This window comes from Oncorhynchus keta, chromosome 4, assembly GCF_023373465.1.
Source record: "Oncorhynchus keta strain PuntledgeMale-10-30-2019 chromosome 4, Oket_V2, whole genome shotgun sequence".
Classification (NCBI taxonomy): domain Eukaryota; kingdom Metazoa; phylum Chordata; class Actinopteri; order Salmoniformes; family Salmonidae; genus Oncorhynchus; species Oncorhynchus keta.
The window spans coordinates 45906637-45927567 of NC_068424.1; the positions used below are offsets into that span (position 1 = coordinate 45906637).

The 20931-nt window shown below is 45.7% G+C and overlaps 1 pseudogene; it reads left to right on the forward strand.

The window, feature by feature from the left end:
* Positions 1-1163: 1163 nt before the first annotated feature.
* LOC127929805 (uncharacterized) lies at positions 1164-9849 on the forward strand (annotated as a pseudogene).
* Positions 9850-20931: the final 11082 nt, after the last annotated feature.

Genomic DNA, 20931 nt, shown 5'->3' on the forward strand with positions numbered 1-20931 from the left:
TATCTTATATGCATAGTCACTTTAACTATACATTAATGTACATAATACCTCAATTGGCCCAACCAACCAGTGCTCCCGCACATTGGCTAACTGGGCTATCTGCATTTGTGTCCCACCACCCGCCAACCCCTCTTTTACACAACTGCTACTCTCTGTTCATCATATATGCATAGCACTTTAACCATACCCACATGTACATACTACCTCAATAAGCCTGACTAACCGGTGTCTGTATATAGCCCTGCTACTCTTATTTTCAAATGTCTTTTTACGGTTGTTTTATTTCTTTACTTACCTACACACACACACACACTTTTTCTCCGTACTATTGGTTAGAGCCTGTAAGTAAGCATTTCACTGTAAGGTCTATTACCTGTTGTATTGGGCCACGTGACAAATAAACTTTGATTTGACTTCACCCTTTCCCAGCCCCCTCCCACTTACAAGTAAGACAATGTGCTTAACCTGATATTTACTAGAGTAATATTCACTCTCTCTCTCCCAAGACTCTCTCTTCTTCTATTCTATAATCTCTCCTGTCTCTGCCTCTTCGACCCTACTCTCTTCCCTTTCCGCGTCCTTTGACTCTTACTGTCCCCTTTCCCCACTTTCAGTTCCCGACCCTCCCTTCCTGTTCCGTGGCTGAGTGACTCACTGCATGCTCACAGAATAGGGCTGGGGCAGCTGGAGTGAAAATGGGGAAACTAAACTTCTGGCCACTCCCCCCACTAACTTCTCCTCCTATGTATTCACCGCTAAAGCCACTTTCTGTCACTCTAAATTTCAATCTTCTGCTTTAAATCCTGGGAAACTTTTTTCTACTTCCTCCTCCCTAGAATCAGTGGTGAGAAGCTGCTCATACCTACTGCTTTTCAGTTTGAGTATTAGTCAACGTTTCACGTTTTAGAGGAACACAAAGACTATAGGAAAAGCTAACATTTCTGTTACCAGAAAGGTAAGAATAACATAATTGTATTTAATTTTTTTCTTTTGGGGGGGAATATTTCCAAGGAAATAGATATATTTGTTCTCATAGCTTCTTTGTTGAACAGACTGTTGATGTTCAATTATCATGCTCACCGCCACAGGCTTACCTAGTACAAATAAATAGACTGTTATACTGTTCTGATTATGTCTAGATCTAAAATGGTGAATGTTCCTAACTGCTGCTGCTGAGTTTTCAGCACCTGGATTCAGGCGAGCTGGAGACATTTCAGTGGTACTTAAAGGGGCATGTGTTGGATGGATTTCCTAGCATCCCAAAGAGCCAGCTGGAGAATGCTAACAGACAGGTCACCGTGGATAAGATGGTGGAGAGTTACAGCGATGAGGGAGCTGTGCAAATCACACTGGATATCCTGAGGAAAATGAGCCTGAACAATCTCTCAGAACATTTTGAGAAGAACTACAAAAGCAGGTAATACAGAAGTTTGTAGAACTGGTTTGGAGATACCCGTATTGACCCACTGAAGAACGTTTGAAAGTGGCTTTATTAGTAGAGCTAAACCTAAGGAATATTTTCTTTTAGTGCAGTGATTCTCAATAATGCTTACCATATCATGTTATTATGTAGCAATCTCTCGGAAGCGGTTATGGAAGCAGGCTGAGAGGGATGAACTGAATGAGGAGGTCCCAAGCGGCTCATATGAACTGTGAGAGAAGCTCTTTAGGTCATGTATAGCATACTTTTTCTGAACTGATTGTCATGAATATAGGAGCACGTGTTGTGGTGGTGTAGGGGAGCAGAGCAGTGATTGACTGTTTCCTGTGTCCAGGTCATCTGTGTCTGATAGGAAGCGTGGTCGTCTGATGTCTGTGACCTCTAGGCTGGGGGAAGAGCTGGAGGATCTGGGCAAGAAGGTAAGCCTAGTGCCATTTCTGAGGGGTCAAGTGTAATTCTGAATAAACCACATATCTAGATCACAGTATTCTCTGCTGACTGCTATATACATAATGCAGTGTGTGTGTGTGTGTGTGATGCCGCCAATAGAGATTCACTTCACTTCTAGTCCCTAGGAAACTGTGAGGTATTATGTTTTTTATGTATTATTTATTACATTGTTAGCCCATAAAATCTTTAAAAAGTGTTATACCATACAACCGGGAAGAACTATTGGCTATTAGAGAGACGTCAACTTACCAGCACAACCAGCACTACGACCAGGAATACGACTTTCCCAAAGAAGGTCCTTTGTCTGCACCTCCCAGGGCATTTGAACTGAATCCAGAGGCCGACCAAAAACAACCCTGCCGGAGAGAGGGTGCCAGAGCGGTCTTCGGATGCGCTAACACCACCCACCGCTCCCGAGTATATTACTCGCTAATGTCCAGTCCCTAGTTAACAAAGTCGACGAAATCTGTGCAAGAGTTGCTTTCCAAAGAGATATCTGAGACTGTAACATACTCTTTTTCACGGAAACATGGCAAGCTGGGGACATGCTGTCGGACTTTCAGCCAACAGGACTTTCAGTGCATTGCGCTGACAGGAATAAACATCTCTCCAGTAAGAAGAAAGTCGGGGTGTATGTTTCATGATTAACGACTCATGGTGTAATTGTAACAACATACAGGAAGTCAAGTCCTTTTGTTCACATGGCCTAGAGTTCCTCACAATCAAATGCTGAACATAGAACATATTATCTCCCAAGAGAACTCTCCTCGGTTATCTTAACAGCCATGTATATCCCCTCGCAAGCGGATATCAAGACGGCCATCAAGGAACTTCACTGGACTTTATGCAAACTGGAAACCATATATCCCGAGGCTGTATTTATTGCAGCTGGGGATTTTAATAAAGCTAATTTCAGAACAAGGCTACCTAAATTCTATCAGCATATCGATTGCTGTACACAAGCAATTAACACGCTTGACTATTGCTACTCTAACTTCCGCTGATGCATACAAGGCCCTCCTCCACCCTCCTTTTGGCAAATCTGACCATGACTCCATCTTGCTCCCCTCCTATAGGCAGAAACTAAAACAGGAAGCACCCGTGCTTAGGTCTATACAATGCTGTTCTGACCAATTGGATTGCACGCTTAGAATCACGTGGACTGGGATATGTTCCGGGTAGCCTCAGATAATAACATTGACGTATATGCTGACTCGGTGAGCGAGTTATAAGGAAGTGTATCGGAGATGTTGTACCCATTGTTGTTGTGACAATTAAAACCTTCCCTATCCAGAAACCGTGGATTGATGGCAGCATTATGCTGAAAGTGCATACCATCGTGTTTAATCATGGCAAGGAGACTGGAAATATGACCAAATACAAACAGTGTAGTTATTCCCTCCGTAAGTCAAACACAGAGACAAAGTGGAGTCGCATTTCAATGGCTCAAACACGAGACGTATGTGGCAGGGTCTACAGACAATCATGGATTACAGAAAGAAAACCAGCCCCATCGCGGACATCGACGTCTTGCTTCCAGACAAATTAAACAACTTCTTCGCGCATTTTGAGGACAATGTAGTGCTACCGACGCGGCCCACTACCAAAACCTGCGGGCTCTCCTTCTCCATGTCCGACGTGAGTAAAACATTTAAACGTGTTAACACTCGCAACGGCATCCAGACGTCGTCCCTCGCCGTGTCCTCAGAGCATGCGCAGACCAGCTGGCTGGTGTGTTTACGGACATATTCAATCAATCCCTATCTCAGTCTGCTGTCCCCACATGCTTCAAGATGGCCACCATTGTTCCTGTTCCCAAGAAAGCTAAGGTAACTGAACTAAATGACTATCGCCCTGTAGCAAACACTTCTGTCATCATGAAGTGCTTTGAGAGTCTAGTCAAGAATCACATCACCTCCACCCTACCTGTCACCCTAGACCCACTTCAATTTGCTTACTGCTCCAATAGGTCCACAGATGATGCAATCGCCATCACACTGCAAACTGCCCTATCCCACCTGGACAAGAGGAATACCTATGTAAGAATGCTGTTCATTGACTAGAGCCAAGCATTCAACACCATTGTACCCTCCAAACTCATCATTAAGTTTGTGACCCTGGGTCTCAACCCTGCCCTGTGCAACTGGGTCCTGGACTTCCTGAAGGGACGTGGTGAAGGTAGGAAACAACATGTACACTCCGCTGATCCTCAACACTGGGGCCCCAAAAAGGTGCACTCTCAGCCCCCTTCTGTACTCCCTGTTCACCCACGACTGCGTGGCCATGCACACCTCCAACTCCATCATCAAGTTTGCAGATGACATAACAGTGGTAGGCTTGATTACCAACAATGACAAGACAGCCTAAAGGGAGGAGGTGAGGGCCCTCGGAGTGTGGTGTCAGGAAAATAACTTCTCACTCAATGTCAGCAAAACAAAATAGATGATCATTGACTTCAGGAAACAGAAAGGGAGCACCCCTTATCCACATCGACAGGACAGCAGTGGAGAAGGTGGAAAGTTTAAGTTCCTCCGTGTTCATATCACCGACAAACTGAAATGGTTCACGCACACAGACAGTGTGGCGAAGAAGGCGCAACAGTACCTCTTCAACCTCAGGAGGCTGAAAAAATGTGGCTTGTCACCGAAAACCCTCACTAATATTTACAGGTACACAATTGAGAGCATCCTGTCGGGCTGTATCACCGCCTGGTACGGCAACTGCACCGCCCACAACCACAAGGCTTTCCAGAGGGTGGTGCGGTCTGCACAACACATCACCCGGGGCAAACTACCTGCCCTCCAGTTCACACCGCTTCCAACCAGAAGGCGAGCTCAGTAAAAGTGCATCAAAGCTGAGAGATTGAAAAACAGCTTCTATCTCAAGGCCATCAGATTGTTAAACAGCCACATTCGCACTGGCACAGAGAGGCGGCTGCCTACCTACAGACTTGATGTCATCGGCCACATTAATAAATGGAATACTAGTCATTTTAATAATGCCACTTTAAGAATGTTTACATATCTCACATTACTCATCTCATATGTATCTAATGTCTACTGTATCCGTCATTATCTATTCTTTACTATCTATTGCAGCTTAGCCACTCTGTCACTGCTCATCCATATATTATACTTATATATTCTTACCCCGTTCCTTTGCTAGATTGTGTGTATTAGGTTTTGTTGTAGAATTTGTTAGATATTAGGTTTTGTTGTGGAATTGTTAGATATTACCTGTTAGATACTGCTGCACTGTCAGATCTAAACTCAGCAAAAAAGGAACATCCTCTCACTGTCAACTGCGTTAATTTTCAGCAAACTTAACATGTAAATATTTGTATGAACATAACAAGATTCAACAACTGAGACATTAACTGAATAAGTTCCACTGACATGTGACTAACAAAAATGGAATAATGTGTCCCTGAACAAGGGGGAGGGTCAAAATCAAAAGTAACAGTCAGTATCTGGTGTGGCCACCAGATGCATTAAATACTGCAGTGCATCTCCTCCTCGTGGACTGCACCAGATTTGCAAGTTCTTGCTGTGAGATATTACCCCACTCTTCCACTAAGGCACCTGCAAGTTCTGGGGAAATGGCCCTAGCCCTCACCCTCTGATCCAACAGGTCCCAGACGTGCTCAATGGGATTGAGATCCGGGCTCTTCGCTGGCCATGGCAGAACACTGACATTCCTGTCTTGAAGGAAATCACGCACAGAACGGGCAGTATGGCTGGTGGCATTGTCATGCTGGAGGGTCATGTCAGGATGAGCCTGCAGGAAGGGTACAACATGAGGGAGGAGGATGTTTTCCCTGTAACGCACAGCGTTGAGATTTCCTGCAATGACAACAAGTTCAGTCCAATGATGCTGTGACACACCACCCCAGACCATGACGGACCCTCCACCTCCAAATTGATCCCGCTCCAGACTACAGGCCTCGGTGTAAGACTCATTCAATCCGACCATCACCCCTGGTGAGACAAAACCGCAACTCGTAAGTGAAGAGCACTTTTGTCAGTCTTGTCTAGTCCAGTGACTGTGGGTTTGTGCCCATAGGCGACGCTGTTGCCGGTGAGGTCTGCTGAGGACCTGCCTTACAACAGGCCTACAAGCCCTCAGTCCAGCCTCTCTCTGCTGCCTTGCGGACAGTCTGAGTACTGATGAAGGGATTGTGCGTTCCTGGTGTAACTCTGGCAATTGTTGTTGCAATCCTGTACCTGTCCCGCAGTTGTGATTTTCGGATGTACCGATCCTGTGCAGGTGTTGTTACACATGGTCTGCCACTGCGAGGGACGATCAGCTATCCGCCCGTCTCCCCCTGTAGCGCTGTCTTCGGCGTCTCACAGTACATTCATTGCAATTTATTGCCCTGGCCACATCTGCAGTCCTCATGCCTCCTTGCAGCATGCCTAAGGCACGTTCACGCACTACACTTGCAATAATATCTGCTAACCATGTGTATGTGACCAATAAACTTTGATTCTGTGTATGTGTGTGTGTAGACACAGGCTGAGTGGGATGAGCTGATCAGGACTCATCTGGAATGTAAGTGTATCCGAAAATTATTTTCCTGAGCTAAGTGAAAGAAATATGGAACACAGCATTCTGAGGTGGTGTAGAGGAGCAATGTGTGACTTGACTGTTTTGGTGTCTAGGTTGGCCCCGTCTAGGGTGGAGCATAATCAACTGGAGATCACTAGGCTGAAGGAGAAGCAGAAGGAACTGATCATGAAGGTAAGACTTGGCCATGTCTGAGGTGTCAAACATAATTGTGAGTAAACCACATACAGGAAGTGCAGTATGCTGCACCGTGTGTGTGTGTGTGTGTGTGTGTGTGTGTGTGTGTGTGTGTGTGTGTGTGTGTGTGTGTGTGTGTGTGTGTCAGTGACGTGAAGTCGGTGGCTGGGTTGGCACTGTCTATTATCAAAGCCAGATTTACTCACAAATAAACTTTGCTGAAGCCCAAGTTCACCATTCAACATATACAGTTGAAGTCAGAAGTTTACATACACCTTAGCCAAATAAATTAAACTCAGTTTTTCACAATTCCTGACATTTAATCCAAGTAAAAATGCCCCGTCTTAGGTCAGTTAGAATAACCACTTTATTTTAAGAATGTGAAATGTCAGAATAATAGTAGAGAGAATTATTTATTTCAGCTTTTATTTCATTCCCAGTGGGTCAGAAGTTAACATACACTCAGTTAGTATTTTGTAGCATTGCCTTTAAAGTGTTTAACTTGGGTCAAATGTTTTGGGTAGCCTTCCACAAGCTTCCCACAATAAGTTGGGTGTATTTTGGCCCATTCCTCCTGACAGAGCTGGTGTAACTGATTCAGGTTTGTAGACCTCCTTGCTTGCATTGATGTCTTTGTGATGGCCACTCCAATAGCTTGACTTTGTTGTCCTTAAGCCATTTTGCCACAACTTTGGAAGTGTGCTTGGGGTCATTGTCCATTTGGAAGACCCATTTGCGACCAAGCTTTAACTTCCTGACTGATGTCTTGAGATGTTGCTTCAATATATCCACATCGTTTTTCTTCCTCAGGATGCCATTTATTTTGTCAAGTGCACCAGTCCCTCCTGTAGCAAAGCACCCCCAAACATGATGCTGCCATCCCAGTGCTTCACGGTTGGGATGGTGTTCTTCGGCTTGCAAGCCTCTCCCTTTTCCTCCAAACACAACGATGGTCATTATGGCCAAACAGTTCTATTTTTCATCAGACAAGAGGACAAAAAGTACGATCTTTGTCCCCATGTGCAGTTGCAAACCATAGTCTGGCTTTTTATGGCAGTTTTGGAGCAGTGGCTTCTTCCTTGCTGAGCGGCCTTTCAGGTTATGTCGATATAGGACTAATTTCATTGTGGATATAGATACTTTTCTACCTGTTTCCTCCAGCGTCTTCACAATGTCCTTTGCTGTTGTTCTGGGATTGATTTGCACTTTTCGCACCAAAGTACGTTCATCTCTAGGAGACAGAACGCGTTTTCTTCCTGAGCGGTATGATGGCTGCGTGGTCCCTTGGTGTTTATACTTGTATACTATTGTTTGTACAGATGAATGTGGTACCTTCAGGCATTTGGAAATTGCTCCCAAGGACAAACCAGACTTGTGGAGATCCACCATTTTTTTCTGAGGTCTTGGCTGATTGCTTTTGATTTTCCCATGATGTCAAGCAAAGAGGCGCTGAGTTTGAAGGTACACCTTGAAATACATCCACAGGTACACCTCCAATTGAGTCAAATGATACCAATTAGCCTATCAGAAGCTTCTAAAGCCATGACATCATTTTCTGGAAATTTCCAAGCTGTTTAAATGCAGTCAACTTAGTGTATGTAAATTTCTGACCCACTGGAATTGTGATACAGTGAATTATAAGTGAAATAATCTGTCTGTAAACAACTGTTGGAAAAATGTGTGTCATGCACAAAGTAGATGTCCTAACCGACTTGCCAAAACTCTAGTTGGTTAGCAAGAAATTTGGGGAGTGATTGAAAACGAGTTGTAATGACTCCAACCTAAGTGTATGTAAACTTCCGACTTCAACTGTAGCTCCAACAACGAGTGACATACACTCGTAGGCTATTAACTGAAATGGACAATTTTCACTAAATGAAGGCCTAAATACTAATGTTACCAAGGTACACAAGCGATAGCCTCCAATGGCCGCATATTTTATATCATCTGACAAAATGACACTGCTCAACTCAGCTCCGTCATAAACATTACAACAAAATTGTTGAAGGTTCTAACGAAATATCCATATCAACAATCAAAATGACTGAAAAATGGTGTCATCAAAACGAAGTTATAGCTTGATAAATCAAACACCAACATGAAAAACAAATGCTAGGTTCTGAACAATCTCTAGAAAAAGCTCAAACCAAGTTTATTCACCCACTGGGTCATACAGCTGCAAAGACAAAGCATGATTACATAAGCACATATATTTATAACCTTCTAATAAGTGTGGTCAATTCCTTACACAAACGCATTCCTCACTCCTCCCTATTTCGCAGCCGGTCTGCCTTAGAGACTAACAAATGCCTTTCACCTCTCTCAGAAACAGGGAGCAGAATATGAATCTTCTGCTCTCCATAACTTTCCATATTCCTAGTTCCCATCTACCCTTCATTGACGCCAACATATACATTCCTTATACATGTAAAGTAATGAATGCGTTATAGTATGGTAACATGATCCAGTGCATTTCAAGCTAGAGTCTAACACAAAGCAATGGGCACGGTATAAACAGCTGATCAGCAAATGAAGAAAATAACAGATATTAAGCAATAGATAAACCAGCATAATGCATTGAAATAAAGGACATTATCAAGGTAAACAAACCAAACAAGGCCAAGAATTAGGATAGTAAGCTAGCAAGGACAATCATCTAGAAAGGTAGCTGAGTCCGGGGCCAGGATTCAGCACTGCTGAACTGTCACGATCATCTAATGAATTAACGGACCAAGGCCTAAATACGTAGTGTTCCACATATTTATTAAATGAAACTAACAAAAACAATAAAGAGCAACGAAACGTGAAGCAAATGCAGTGCTCACAGGCATCAACACAAAAACAAGGTCCCACAAAAACCCAGTGGGAAAAAGGCTTCCTAAATATGATTCCCAATCAGAGACAAAGATAGACAGCTGCCTCTGATTGGGAGCCATACCAGGCCAACATAGAAATACAAAAACTAGAGTACCCACCCTAGTCACACCCGACCTAACCAAATAGAGAATAAAAGGCTCTCTAAGGTCAGGGCGTGACAGTACTCCCCCAAAGGTGCGGACTCCGGCCGCAAACCTGACTCTATAGGGGAGGTCCGGGTGGGCATCTAGCCTCGGTGGCGGCTCCGGTGCGAGACGTAGACCCCGCTCCACTCGCGGATCCGTCAGCTTCGCCGGAGGCTCCGGACCGTGGATCACCGCCGGAGGCCCGGACCGTAGATCGCCACAGGAGGCTCCGGACCGTAGATCGCCGCAGGAGGCTCCGGACCGTAGATCGCCGCAGGAGGCTCCGGACCGTAGATCGCCGCAGGAGGCTCCGGACTGGGAACCCCCGCTGGAGGCTCCAGACTGGGAACCCCGCTGGAGGCTCCGGACTGGGAACCCCGCTGGAGGCTCTGGACTGGGAACCCCGCTGGAGGCTCCGGACTGGGAACCCCCGCTGGAGGCTCCGGACTGGGAACCCTCGCTGGAGGCTCCGGACTGGGAACCCTCGCAGGAGGCTCCGGACTGGGAACCCTCGCAGGAGGCTCCGGACGGGGAACCCTCGCAGGAGGCTCTGGACTGGGGACACACTTCAGGGAGAGTGCGAGGAGCAGGCACAGGACGTACCTGTCTGGGAAGGTGCACTTGAGGGAGAGTGTGAGGAGCAGGCACAGGATGTACCTGACTGGGAAGGCGCACTTGAGGGAGAGTGTGAGGAGCAGGCACAGGATGTACCTGACTGGGAAGGCGCACTTGAGGGAGAGTGCGAGGAGCAGTCCACAGGATGTACCGGACTGGGGACACATTTACATTACATTTACATTTAAGTCATTTAGCAGACGCTCTTATCCAGAGCGACTTACAAATTGGTGCATACACCTTATGACATCCAGTGGAACAGCCACTTTACAATAGTGCATCTAAATCTTTTTAGGGGGGGTGAGAAGGATTACTTACCCTATCCTAGGTATTCATTGAAGAGGTGGGGTTTCAGGTGTCTCCGGAAGGTGGTGATTGACTCCGCTGTCCTGGCGTCATGATGGAGTTTGTTCCACCATTGGGGGCCAGAGCAGCGAACAGTTTTGACTGGGCTGAGCGGGAACTGTACTTCCTCAGTGGTAGGGAGGCGAGCAGGCCAGAGGTGGATGAACGCAGTGCCCTTGTTTGGGTGTAGGGCCTGATCAGAGCCTGGAGGTACTGAGGTGCCGTTCCCCTCACAGCTCCGTAGGCAAGCACCATGGTCTTGTAGCGGATGCGAGCTTCAACTGGAAGCCAGTGGAGAGAGCGGAGGAGCGGGGTGACGTGAGAGAACTTGGGAAGGTTGAACACCAGACGGGCTGCGGCGTTCTGGATGAGTTGTAGGGGTTTAATGGCACAGGCAGGGAGCCCAGCCAACAGCGAGTTGCAGTAATCAAGACGGGAGATGACAAGTGCCTGGATTAGGACCTGCGCCGCTTCCTGTGTGAGGCAGGGTCGTACTCTGCGAATGTTGTAGAGCATGAACCTACAGGAACGGGACACCGCCTTGATGTTAGTTGAGAACGTCAGGGTGTTGTCCAGGATCACGCCAAGGTTCTTAGCGCTCTGGGAGGAGGACACAATGGAGTTGTCAACCGTGATGGCGAGATCATGGAACGGGCAGTCCTTCCCCGGGAGGAAGAGGAGCTCCGTCTTGCTGAGGTTCAGCTTGAGGTGGTGATCCGTCATCCACACTGATATGTCTGCCAGACATGCAGAGATGCGATTCGCCACCTGGTCATCAGAAGGGGGAAAGGAGAAGATTAATTGTGTGTCGTCTGCATAGCAATGATAGGAGAGACCATGTGAGGTTATGACAGAGCCAAGTGACTTGGTGTATAGCGAGAATAAGAGAGGGCCTAGAACAGAGCCCTGGGGGACACCAGTGGTGAGAGCGCGTGGTGAGGAGACAGATTCTCGCCACGCCACCTGGTAGGAGCGACCTGTCAGGTAGGACGCAATCCAAGCGTGGGCCGCGCCGGAGATGCCCAACTCGGAGAGGGTGGAGAGGAGGATCTGATGGTTCACAGTATCGAAGGCAGCCGATAGGTCTAGAAGGATGAGAGCAGAGGAGAGAGTTAGCTTTAGCAGTGCGGAGCGCCTCCGTGATACAGAGAAGAGCAGTCTCAGTTGAATGACTAGTCTTGAAACCTGACTGATTTGGATCAAGAAGGTCATTCTGAGAGAGATAGCGGTAGAGCTGGCCAAGGACGGCACGCTCAAGAGTTTTGGAGAGAAAAGAGAGAAGGGATACTGGTCTGTAGTTGTTGACATCGAAGGGATCGAGTGTAGGTTTTTTCAGAAGGGGTGCAACTCTCGCTCTCTTGAAGACGGAAGGGACGTAGCCAGCGGTCAGGGATGAGTTGATGAGCGAGGTGAGGTAAGGGAGAAGGTCTCCGGAAATGGTCTGGAGAAGAGAGGAGGGGATAGGGTCAAGCGGGCAGGTTGTTGGGCGGCCGGCCGTCACAAGACGCGAGATTTCATCTGGAGAGAGAGGGGAGAAAGAGGTCAGAGCATAGGGTAGGGCAGTGTGAGCAGAACCAGCGGTGTCGTTTGACTTAGCAAACGAGGATCGGATGTCGTCGACCTTCTTTTCAAAATGGTTGACGAAGTCATCTGCAGAGAGGGAGGGGGGGGGGATTCAGGAGGGAGGAGAAGGTGGCAAAGAGCTTCCTAGGGTTAGAGGCAGATGCTTGGAATTTAGAATGGAAGAAAGTGGCTTTAGCAGCAGAGACAGAGGAGGAAAATGTAGAGAGGAGGGAGTGAAAGGATGCCAGGTCCGCAGGGAGGCGAGTTTTCCTCCATTTCCGCTCGGCTGCCCGGAGCCCTGTTCTGTGAGCTCGCAATGAGTCGTCGAGCCACGGAGCGGGAGGGGAGGACCGAGCCGGCCTGGAGGATAGGGGACATAGAGAGTCAAAGGATGCAGAAAGGGAGGAGAGGAGGGTTGAGGAGGCAGAATCAGGAGATAGGTTGGAGAAGGTTTGAGCAGAGGAGGCACAGGGAGAGTGCGAGGGAGAGTGCGAGGAGGAGGCACAGGACGTACCGGATGGGGGACATGCACTTCAGGGAGAGTACGAGGAGGAGGCACAGGACGTACTGGGCTGTGGCGGCACACTGGAGACCTGGTGCGTAGAACCGGCACAAATTGTACCGGAACAATGACACTTCGCACAGCGAGTGCGGGAGCTGGCACAGGAAGTACTGGCTGTGTATGCGCACTGGAGACCTGGTGCGTAAAACGGGCACAACTTGTTCCCGGAACGGTGACACACACTTCAGGGCGAGTGTGTGGAGGAGACACAGGACATACCGGACTGGGGAGGCGCACTGGAGGCCAGATGCGAGAAACTGGTGCAGATGACACCGGACTGGTGTCACGCTCCTCAGCACGCCCACTCTGCAGCACTCTCATCGCCGCCACCACCTCTCTCCGGAATCTTTCGAGTACCTCCTTCGACTCCTGACGGTCTCTGGCTCATTCCTCTGCTTCGCCGACCATCCCATGTGTCCCCCAAAAACTTTTTGAGGCTGCTTCTCGGGCCTTCGTGGCTGTGAAACCCCGGTGCCGTCGCTGTCCCTCCTTTGCTGCTTCCGCCTGCTTCCATGGCAGGCTTTTTGTCTCTTGCCATTATTTCGTCCCAAGTCCAGGATGTCCTCCACTCCTGGCTTTCCTTCCAGGCCCAGGATCCCTGCTCCTCCTGGGCACGCCGCTTGGTCCGTGGGTGGTGAGATCTTCTGTCACGATCGTTATAATGAATGTCGGACCAAGGCACAGTGTATGTAGAGTTCCACATGTTTATTAAACGAAACTCACAAAAACAATAAAGAGCAACGCAACGTGAAGCAAATGCAGTGCGCACAGGCATCAACACAAAAACAAGATCCCACAAAAACCCAGTGGGAAAATGCTGCCTAAATATGACAACGATAGACAGCTGCCTCTGATTGGGAACCATACCAGGCCAACATAGAAATACAAAAACTAGAGTACCCACCTAGTCACACCCCGACCTAACCAAATAGAGAATAAAAGGCTTAAAAGGCTCTCTAAGGTCAGGGCGTGACATGAACGGACACATCTACACACAATACCCCATAATGACAACGTGAAAACATGTTTTTAGAAATGTATGCAAATTTACTGAAAATGTAATACAGAAATATAAAATGTACGTAATAATTAATAGTCTTGAGTCAATACATGTTAAAATCCCCTTCGGCAGTGATTACACCTGTGAGTCTTTCTGGGTAAGTCTCTAAGAGCTTTGCACACCTGGATTGTACAATATTTGCCCTTTACTATTTTTTAAATGATTCAAACTCTGTCAAATTGGTTGTTGATCATTGCAAGACAACGATTTTCAAGTCTTGCCATAGATTTTCAAGCAGATTTAAGTCAAAACTGAAACTCGACCACTCAGGAACATTCACTGTCTTCTTGGTAAGCAACTCCAGTGTAGATTTGGCTTTGTGCTTCAGCTTATTGTCCTGATGAAAGGTGAATTAATTTCCCAGTGTCTGGTGGAAAGTTAACTGAACCAAGTTTTCCTCTAGTGATTTTGCCTGTTCTTATCTGCATTCTGTTTCTTTTATAACCTAAAAAAAACCTCTCAGTACTTAACGATTACAAGCATACCTATAACATGATTGCAACCAACAGTATGCTTGAAAATGTGGAGAATGGTACTCAGTAATGTGCTCTATTGGATTTGCCCCAAACATAACACTTTGTATTCAGAACAAAAAGTGAATTTTTTACATGTATTTTGCAAGTATTACTCAGTCCCTCCAGGATTTCGCGATTTTAGTTTGTGATTTCTGCGACCAAAAATGCTTGATTTTGCGGCAGCTTTTTTTTTCACGTTCATTTCATAAAAAGCTATAAAAAGTCATATGTTTTAGGACGATTTTAAGCAGAATAGATAACATAAAAACAATTACAAATATCTACAGTGCTCAATTTGGTTTATTTTCCTGAAGAAATAGCTCATAATCCACTCACACATTCACTCACACACACCTCTCTATCAGGTGTCATGATGTTGGCCTGGGGGATAGGTTTATGACAGTCATAAATACCTCTTCCCCTTTTTCCTCTCTCTAACCTACCGAGGTTACATTTAAAAAACCCTTGGTTAACATAGAGATTCTGGGAACATCAGAATGTGGGGGAAATGAACTATATTCTGGTAATACGAACAATTGAACATATGCAGTGGTACTTAATGAATATGATGTCAGTTCGGTTGTCATCTGAGACATTCTCATCAATGATAAGATGACAAACTCTACAGTGGAAAGTCTACACAGAGTTATCGGATTCACATGGAAATGTTGTTCAATTTAAATGTTTGAATTTGAAATTATTTGTGATGGGACGAAATGTGATTTTAGCTTCTAAAATGTGAGATGTGGGTTTCCATAAGTTAGGGCTGCTCACTCAGTGGCCGCCTCTGTGAAGGGAAATGGGCTATAAAACCTTTCAAACACGCCCTCTTCTCCTTCCTATATAAGCCCTGATGACAACATAACTTCCTGTTCCGAGGATATGAGGGCGACGGTCCTATATCAGAATGGTTGCGAATGGTATGAACTTTGAACTCTTATTCACTACAGAAGTGATACCTCCTAGCTGTTGAGTTAGTGACTGCAGCTGCAAACGCAGGTTAGGAAGGAACAGACAGAGTATCCCGTCTATCACACAACGACGTTACTGCAACGTATCCAATTGACAACCAGAGACATTCTTCAAAGGACAGAGTACTTGGTTTGGCAACACGGCCTTCCATCTACCACCAACCTACTGAAGCCCAGCTCAGAGTAAATATTTATTGCATTTTCCTTTTCCAAATGGCCGGTAATTTAGAATGCATAAGATACTGTATTTACGATAGCACAGCTTCGCCTTTGTTCCTGTCTTCCTGCTCTTTCATTCAACCCCGCCCGCTAGGGACGTTTTCCTTTATGACGTAATTTGTAATCAAGTTATGATTAATGTGTGTATGTGAATTATGTGGGATTAGTTACAGTGGGGCAAAAAAGTATTTAGTCAGCCACCAATTGTGCAAGTTCTCTCACTTAAAAAGATTTCAACTATGACAGACAAAATTAGAAAAAAATCCAGAAAATCACATTGTAGGATTTTTAATGAATTTATTTGCAAATTATGGTGGACAATAAGTATTTGGTCAATAACAAAAGTTTATCTCAATACTTTGTTATATACCCTTTGTTGGCAATGACAGAGGTCAAAAGTTTTCTGTAAGTCTTCACAAGGTTTTCACACACTGTTGCTGGTATTTTGGCCCATTTCTCCATGATCTCCTCTAGAGCAGTGATGTTTGGGGGCTGTTGCTGGGCACACGGACTTTCAAAAACTCGTTTGGAGGTTAGATAGCACAGTGTCCAAGGAAGGGCCAGAAGTATACAGAATAGTGTCGTCTGCGAAGAGGTGGATCAGGGAATCGCCCGCAGCAAGAGCAACATAATTTATATATACAGAGAAAAGAGTCGGCCCGAGAATTTAACCCTGTGGTACCCCTATAGAGACTGCCAGAGGACCGGACAACATGCATTCTGTCTGCAAAGTAGTTGGTGAACCAGGCAAGGCAGCCATTAGAAAAACCGGGGCTACTGAGTCTGCCGATAAGAATATGGTGATTGACAGAGTCGAAAGCCTTGGCCAGGTCGATGAAGACGGCTGCACAGTACTGTCTGTTATCGCTGGCGGTTATGATATCGTTTAGTACCTTGAGCGTGGCTGAAGTGCACCCGTGACCGGCTTGGAAACCGGATTGCACAGCGAAGGAGGTACGGTGGGATTCGAGATGGTCAGTGATCTGTTTGTTGACTTGGCTTTCGAAGACCTTAGATAGGCAGGGCAGGACGGATATAGGTCTGTAACAGTTTTGGTCCAGGGTGTCTCCACCTTTGAAGAGGGGGATGACCGCAGCAGCTTTCCAATCCTTGAGGATCTCAGATGATACGAAGGAGAGGTTGAACAGGCTGGTAATAGGGGTTGCAACAATGGCGGCAGACAGTTTCAGAAATAGAGGGTCCAGATTGTCAAGCCCAGCTGATTTGTATGGGTCCAGGTTTTTGCAGCTCTTTCAGAATATCTGCTACCTGGATTTGGGTAAAGGAGAAGCTGGGAGGCATGAGCATGAGCGAGTAGCTGCAGGGGGGCTGTTGGCCAAGGTTGGAGTAGCCAGGAGGAAGGCATGGCCAGTCTTTGAGAAATGCTTGTTGAAGTTTTCGATTATCACGGATTTATCGGTGGTGACCGTGTTACCTGACCTCAGTGCAGTGGGCAGCTGGGAGGAGGTGCTCTTGTTCTCCATGGACTTTACAGTGTCCCAGAACTTTTTGGAGTTAGAGCTCCAGGATGCAAATTTCTGCTTGAAAAAGCTGGCCTTTGCTTTCCTGACTGACTGCGTGTATTGGTTCCTGACTTCCCTGAACAGTTGCATATCGCGGGGACTATTCGATGCTATTGCAGTCCGCCACAGGATTTTTTTGTGCTGGCCGAGGGCAGTCAGGTCTGGAGTGAACCAAGGGCTATATCTGTTCTTAGTTCTGCATTTTTGAACGGAGCATGCTTGTCTAAGATGGTGAGGAAGTTACTTTAAAGAATGACCAGGCATCCTCAACTGACGGGATGAGGTCAATATCCTTCCAGGATACCCGGGCCAGGTTGATTAGAAAGGCCTGCTCGCAGAAGTGTTTTATGGGGGCGTTTGACCGCAGACCCGTAGCGGATACAGGAAATGAGGCAGTGATCGCTGAGATCCTGATTGAAGACAGCATAGGTGTATTTGGAGGGCAAATTTGTCAGGATAATGTCAATTAGGGTGCCCATGTTTACGGATTTAGGGTTGTACCTGGTGGGTTCCTTGATGATTTGTGTGAGATTGAGGGCATCTAGCTTAGATTGTAGGACTGCCGGGGTGTTAAGCATATCCCAGTTTAGGTCACCTAACAGAACAAACTCTGAAGCTAGATGGGGGCGATCAATTCACAGATGGTGTCCAGGGCACAGCTTGGAGCTGAGGGGGTCGGTATAGCAGGCGGCAACAGTGAGAGACTTATTTCTGGAGAGATACATTTTTAAATTATAAGTTTGAACTGTTTGGGCATAGACCTTGAAAGTATGACAGAACTTTGCAGGCTATCTCTGCAGTAGATTGCAATTCCTCCCCCTTTGGCAGTTCTATCTTGACATTAAGTGTTATAGTTGGGTATGGAAATCTCAATTTTGGTGGCCTTCCAAAGCCAGGATTCAGACACGGCAAGGACATCAGGGTTGGCAGAGTGTGCTAAAGCAGTGAGTAAAACAAACTTAGGGAGGAGGCGGCTTCTGATGTTGACATGCATGAAACCAAGGCTTTTTCGATCACAGAAGTCAACAAATGAGGGTGCCTGGGGACATGCAGGGCCTGGATTTACTTCCACATCACCCGAGGAACAGAGGAGGAGTAGGATGAGGGTGCGGCTAAAGGCTATAAAAACTGGTCGTCTAGAGCGTTGGGGACAAGGAATAAAAGGAGCAGATTTATGGGCGTGGTAGAATATATTCAGGGCACAATGTGCAGACAGGAGTATGGAGGGGTGCGGGTACAGCAGAGGTAAGCCCAGGCAATGGGTGATGATAAGAAAGGTTGTATCTCTGGACATGCTGGTTATAATGGGTGAGGTCACCGTATGTGTGGGAGGTGGGACAAAGGAGGTATCAGAGGTGTGAGGAGTGGAACTAGGGGCTCCATTGTAAACTAAAACAATGATAACTAACCTGAACAACAGCATACAAGGCATATTGATATTTGATGAGAGAGACATACAGCAAGGCATAAAGTAATCGCAGGTCTTGATTGGGAGAGCTTGCTAAAACAACAGGTGAGACAACAACAGCTAGTCAGCTAACACAACAACAGCAGGTAAAATGGCGATGACTAGGCAGAGAGGGTCGGATTAACTACACACAGTTTGCGGCTGGGGCCGACAGATAAAACATAAATAAACAGAATGGAGTACCGTGATTAATGGACAGTCCAGCAGGCATCAGCTATGTAGCCAAGTGATCATAGTGTCCAGGGGACAGCAGTAGATGGAACAGGGAAGCCGCCACTACGCTAGCACGTGGGCGACACAGTGTTTAAAGGTAATTACATTTACATGATTAGCTCAATCAGGTGATATTAATTACGGATAAATAATTTTATAGAATAGCATGTCTTATCAATTAATCCGGCATAGCCAAAGACATGACACAGGCCTGGGGCTTGCTATCAACAAGAGATGCACCTCCCATTCCTACTCACTCTCTCTCTCTCCTCTCAAAAAACTAATTGATTAAAAGCTGATCAATCGCTTTTAATTTGAGGATAGATATTTTTTTCTAATAAATTGTCTTCAAAATTGAGAGTGATTTTTTTCGTAGTAAGGGAAATAAAGAACATAAAATGTAAAAATAGAGTATTGTGGTTGATATGCACTAATCCATTTTTTAAAATCCAGAAAGTTTGTGTTTTCGTGATCCGTATTAAGTTTTACAGCGAATTTAAAGCTGTGGGAACTGTCACGAATCCCGCTAAAGGTTCCTGTTCGGGCGGCGCTTGGCGCCGTCGGTCTACCAGCTGCCACCGATCCCCTTTTCTGTTTCAGTTAGTTTTGTCTGATGTGTTACACCTGTTTATTGTTTGGGTTTTGATTTGGGCTATTTAAACCAGGTATGCCCACCTGCTTTTGTGAGGGCTTGTTTTTCTGGTGTGTATTCTCGTGGACTATTTTCTCCGGACTGTTTGGTCCTGCTTTTGTGAGGGCTTGTTTTTCTGGTGTGTGCTGTGTATTCTCGTGGACTATTTTCTCCGGACTGTTTGGTCCTGCTTTTGGGCTGGTTTGAGTGATGCGCCTTAGTGGTTGGCGTTACCATTACTTGTTGTTCTGGATTAAAAGATCACAGTTGAACTACCTCTGCTCTCTGCGCCTGACTTCTCCACCCAATACTCCTAGAAGCTGTGACATGAACTGTTCTGACATTCTCATATGCTTTGCTGATTCGAAGTGACTGTTGATTGTCGACTTTCTCTAGTTTCCAAAACCATTTGGAAATTGTTTCGCACGGTCTTTAACTGTTATTTTTGTAGGCAAATGAGATAGGCAGTTCAATGAACAGAAATCAATCAGCCATCAACAGTCCCCCATCATCTTCGCACGTGATTACGCTGACAGGCCAGGGGGAAAAAAACTTTGTTGACGTGTGGTTGGATTGGGACATTTTCCACGGTAACAGTGCAGTAATTGGTCAAAATTACAAACCCACTTTTGATTGGACCCTTTTCATGCACTAAAAGTGCAGAATTGGTCAAAATTGCGAGCTCTCGCATAATATGCGCTGATTGGTTAATTTTGCATTGAATTATGCGATCGCGGAATTGTGGAATCCTGTAGGGACTGATTACTTCAGTGCTTTGTTGCAAAAAGGATGCATGTTTTGGAATATTTTATTCTGTTCAAGCTTCCTTCTGTTCACTCTGTCAATTAGGTTAGTATTGTGGAATAACTACAATGTTGTTGATCCATCCTCAGTTTTCACCTATCACAGCCATTAATTAAACTCTGTAATTGTTTAAAAGTCACCATTGGCCTTATGATGAAATCCTTGAGCCGTTTTCTTCCTCTCTGGCAACTGAGTTAGGAAGGTCGCTTGTATCTTTGTAGTGACTGGGTGTACTGACACACCATCACAAGTGTAATTAATAACTTCAACATATTGAAGAAATATTCAATGTCTGCTTATTTTCTTTTTAACCCATATACCAATAAGTGCCCTTCTTTGCGAGGCATTCAAAAAACTCCCTGGTTTTTGTGGTTTAATCTGTTTGAAATCCACTGCTCAACTGAGGGACCTTACAGATAATTGTGTGGGGTACAGAGATGAGTTAATCATGAAAAAATAATGTTAACACTATTATTGCACACAGAGTGAGTCCATGCAACTTATTATGTGACAAAACAATCTCAACTCAATCCCAGGCTGTAACACAACAACATCTGGAAAGATTCTAAGGCACTGTATATATATTTTGTAATTATGTGTTTTAAATTAAAGACGAAGAGCATACAGTGCCGTCAGAAAGTATTCCACCTGACAAAGCTTGAGAGGATCTGCAGAGAAGAATGGGAAAAACTCCAAGCTTGTAGCGTCATACCCAAGAAGACGCCGAGGCTGTAATCGTTGCCAAAGGTGCTTTAACAAAGTACTGAGTAAAGGGTCTGAATACTTATGTACATGTGATATTATAT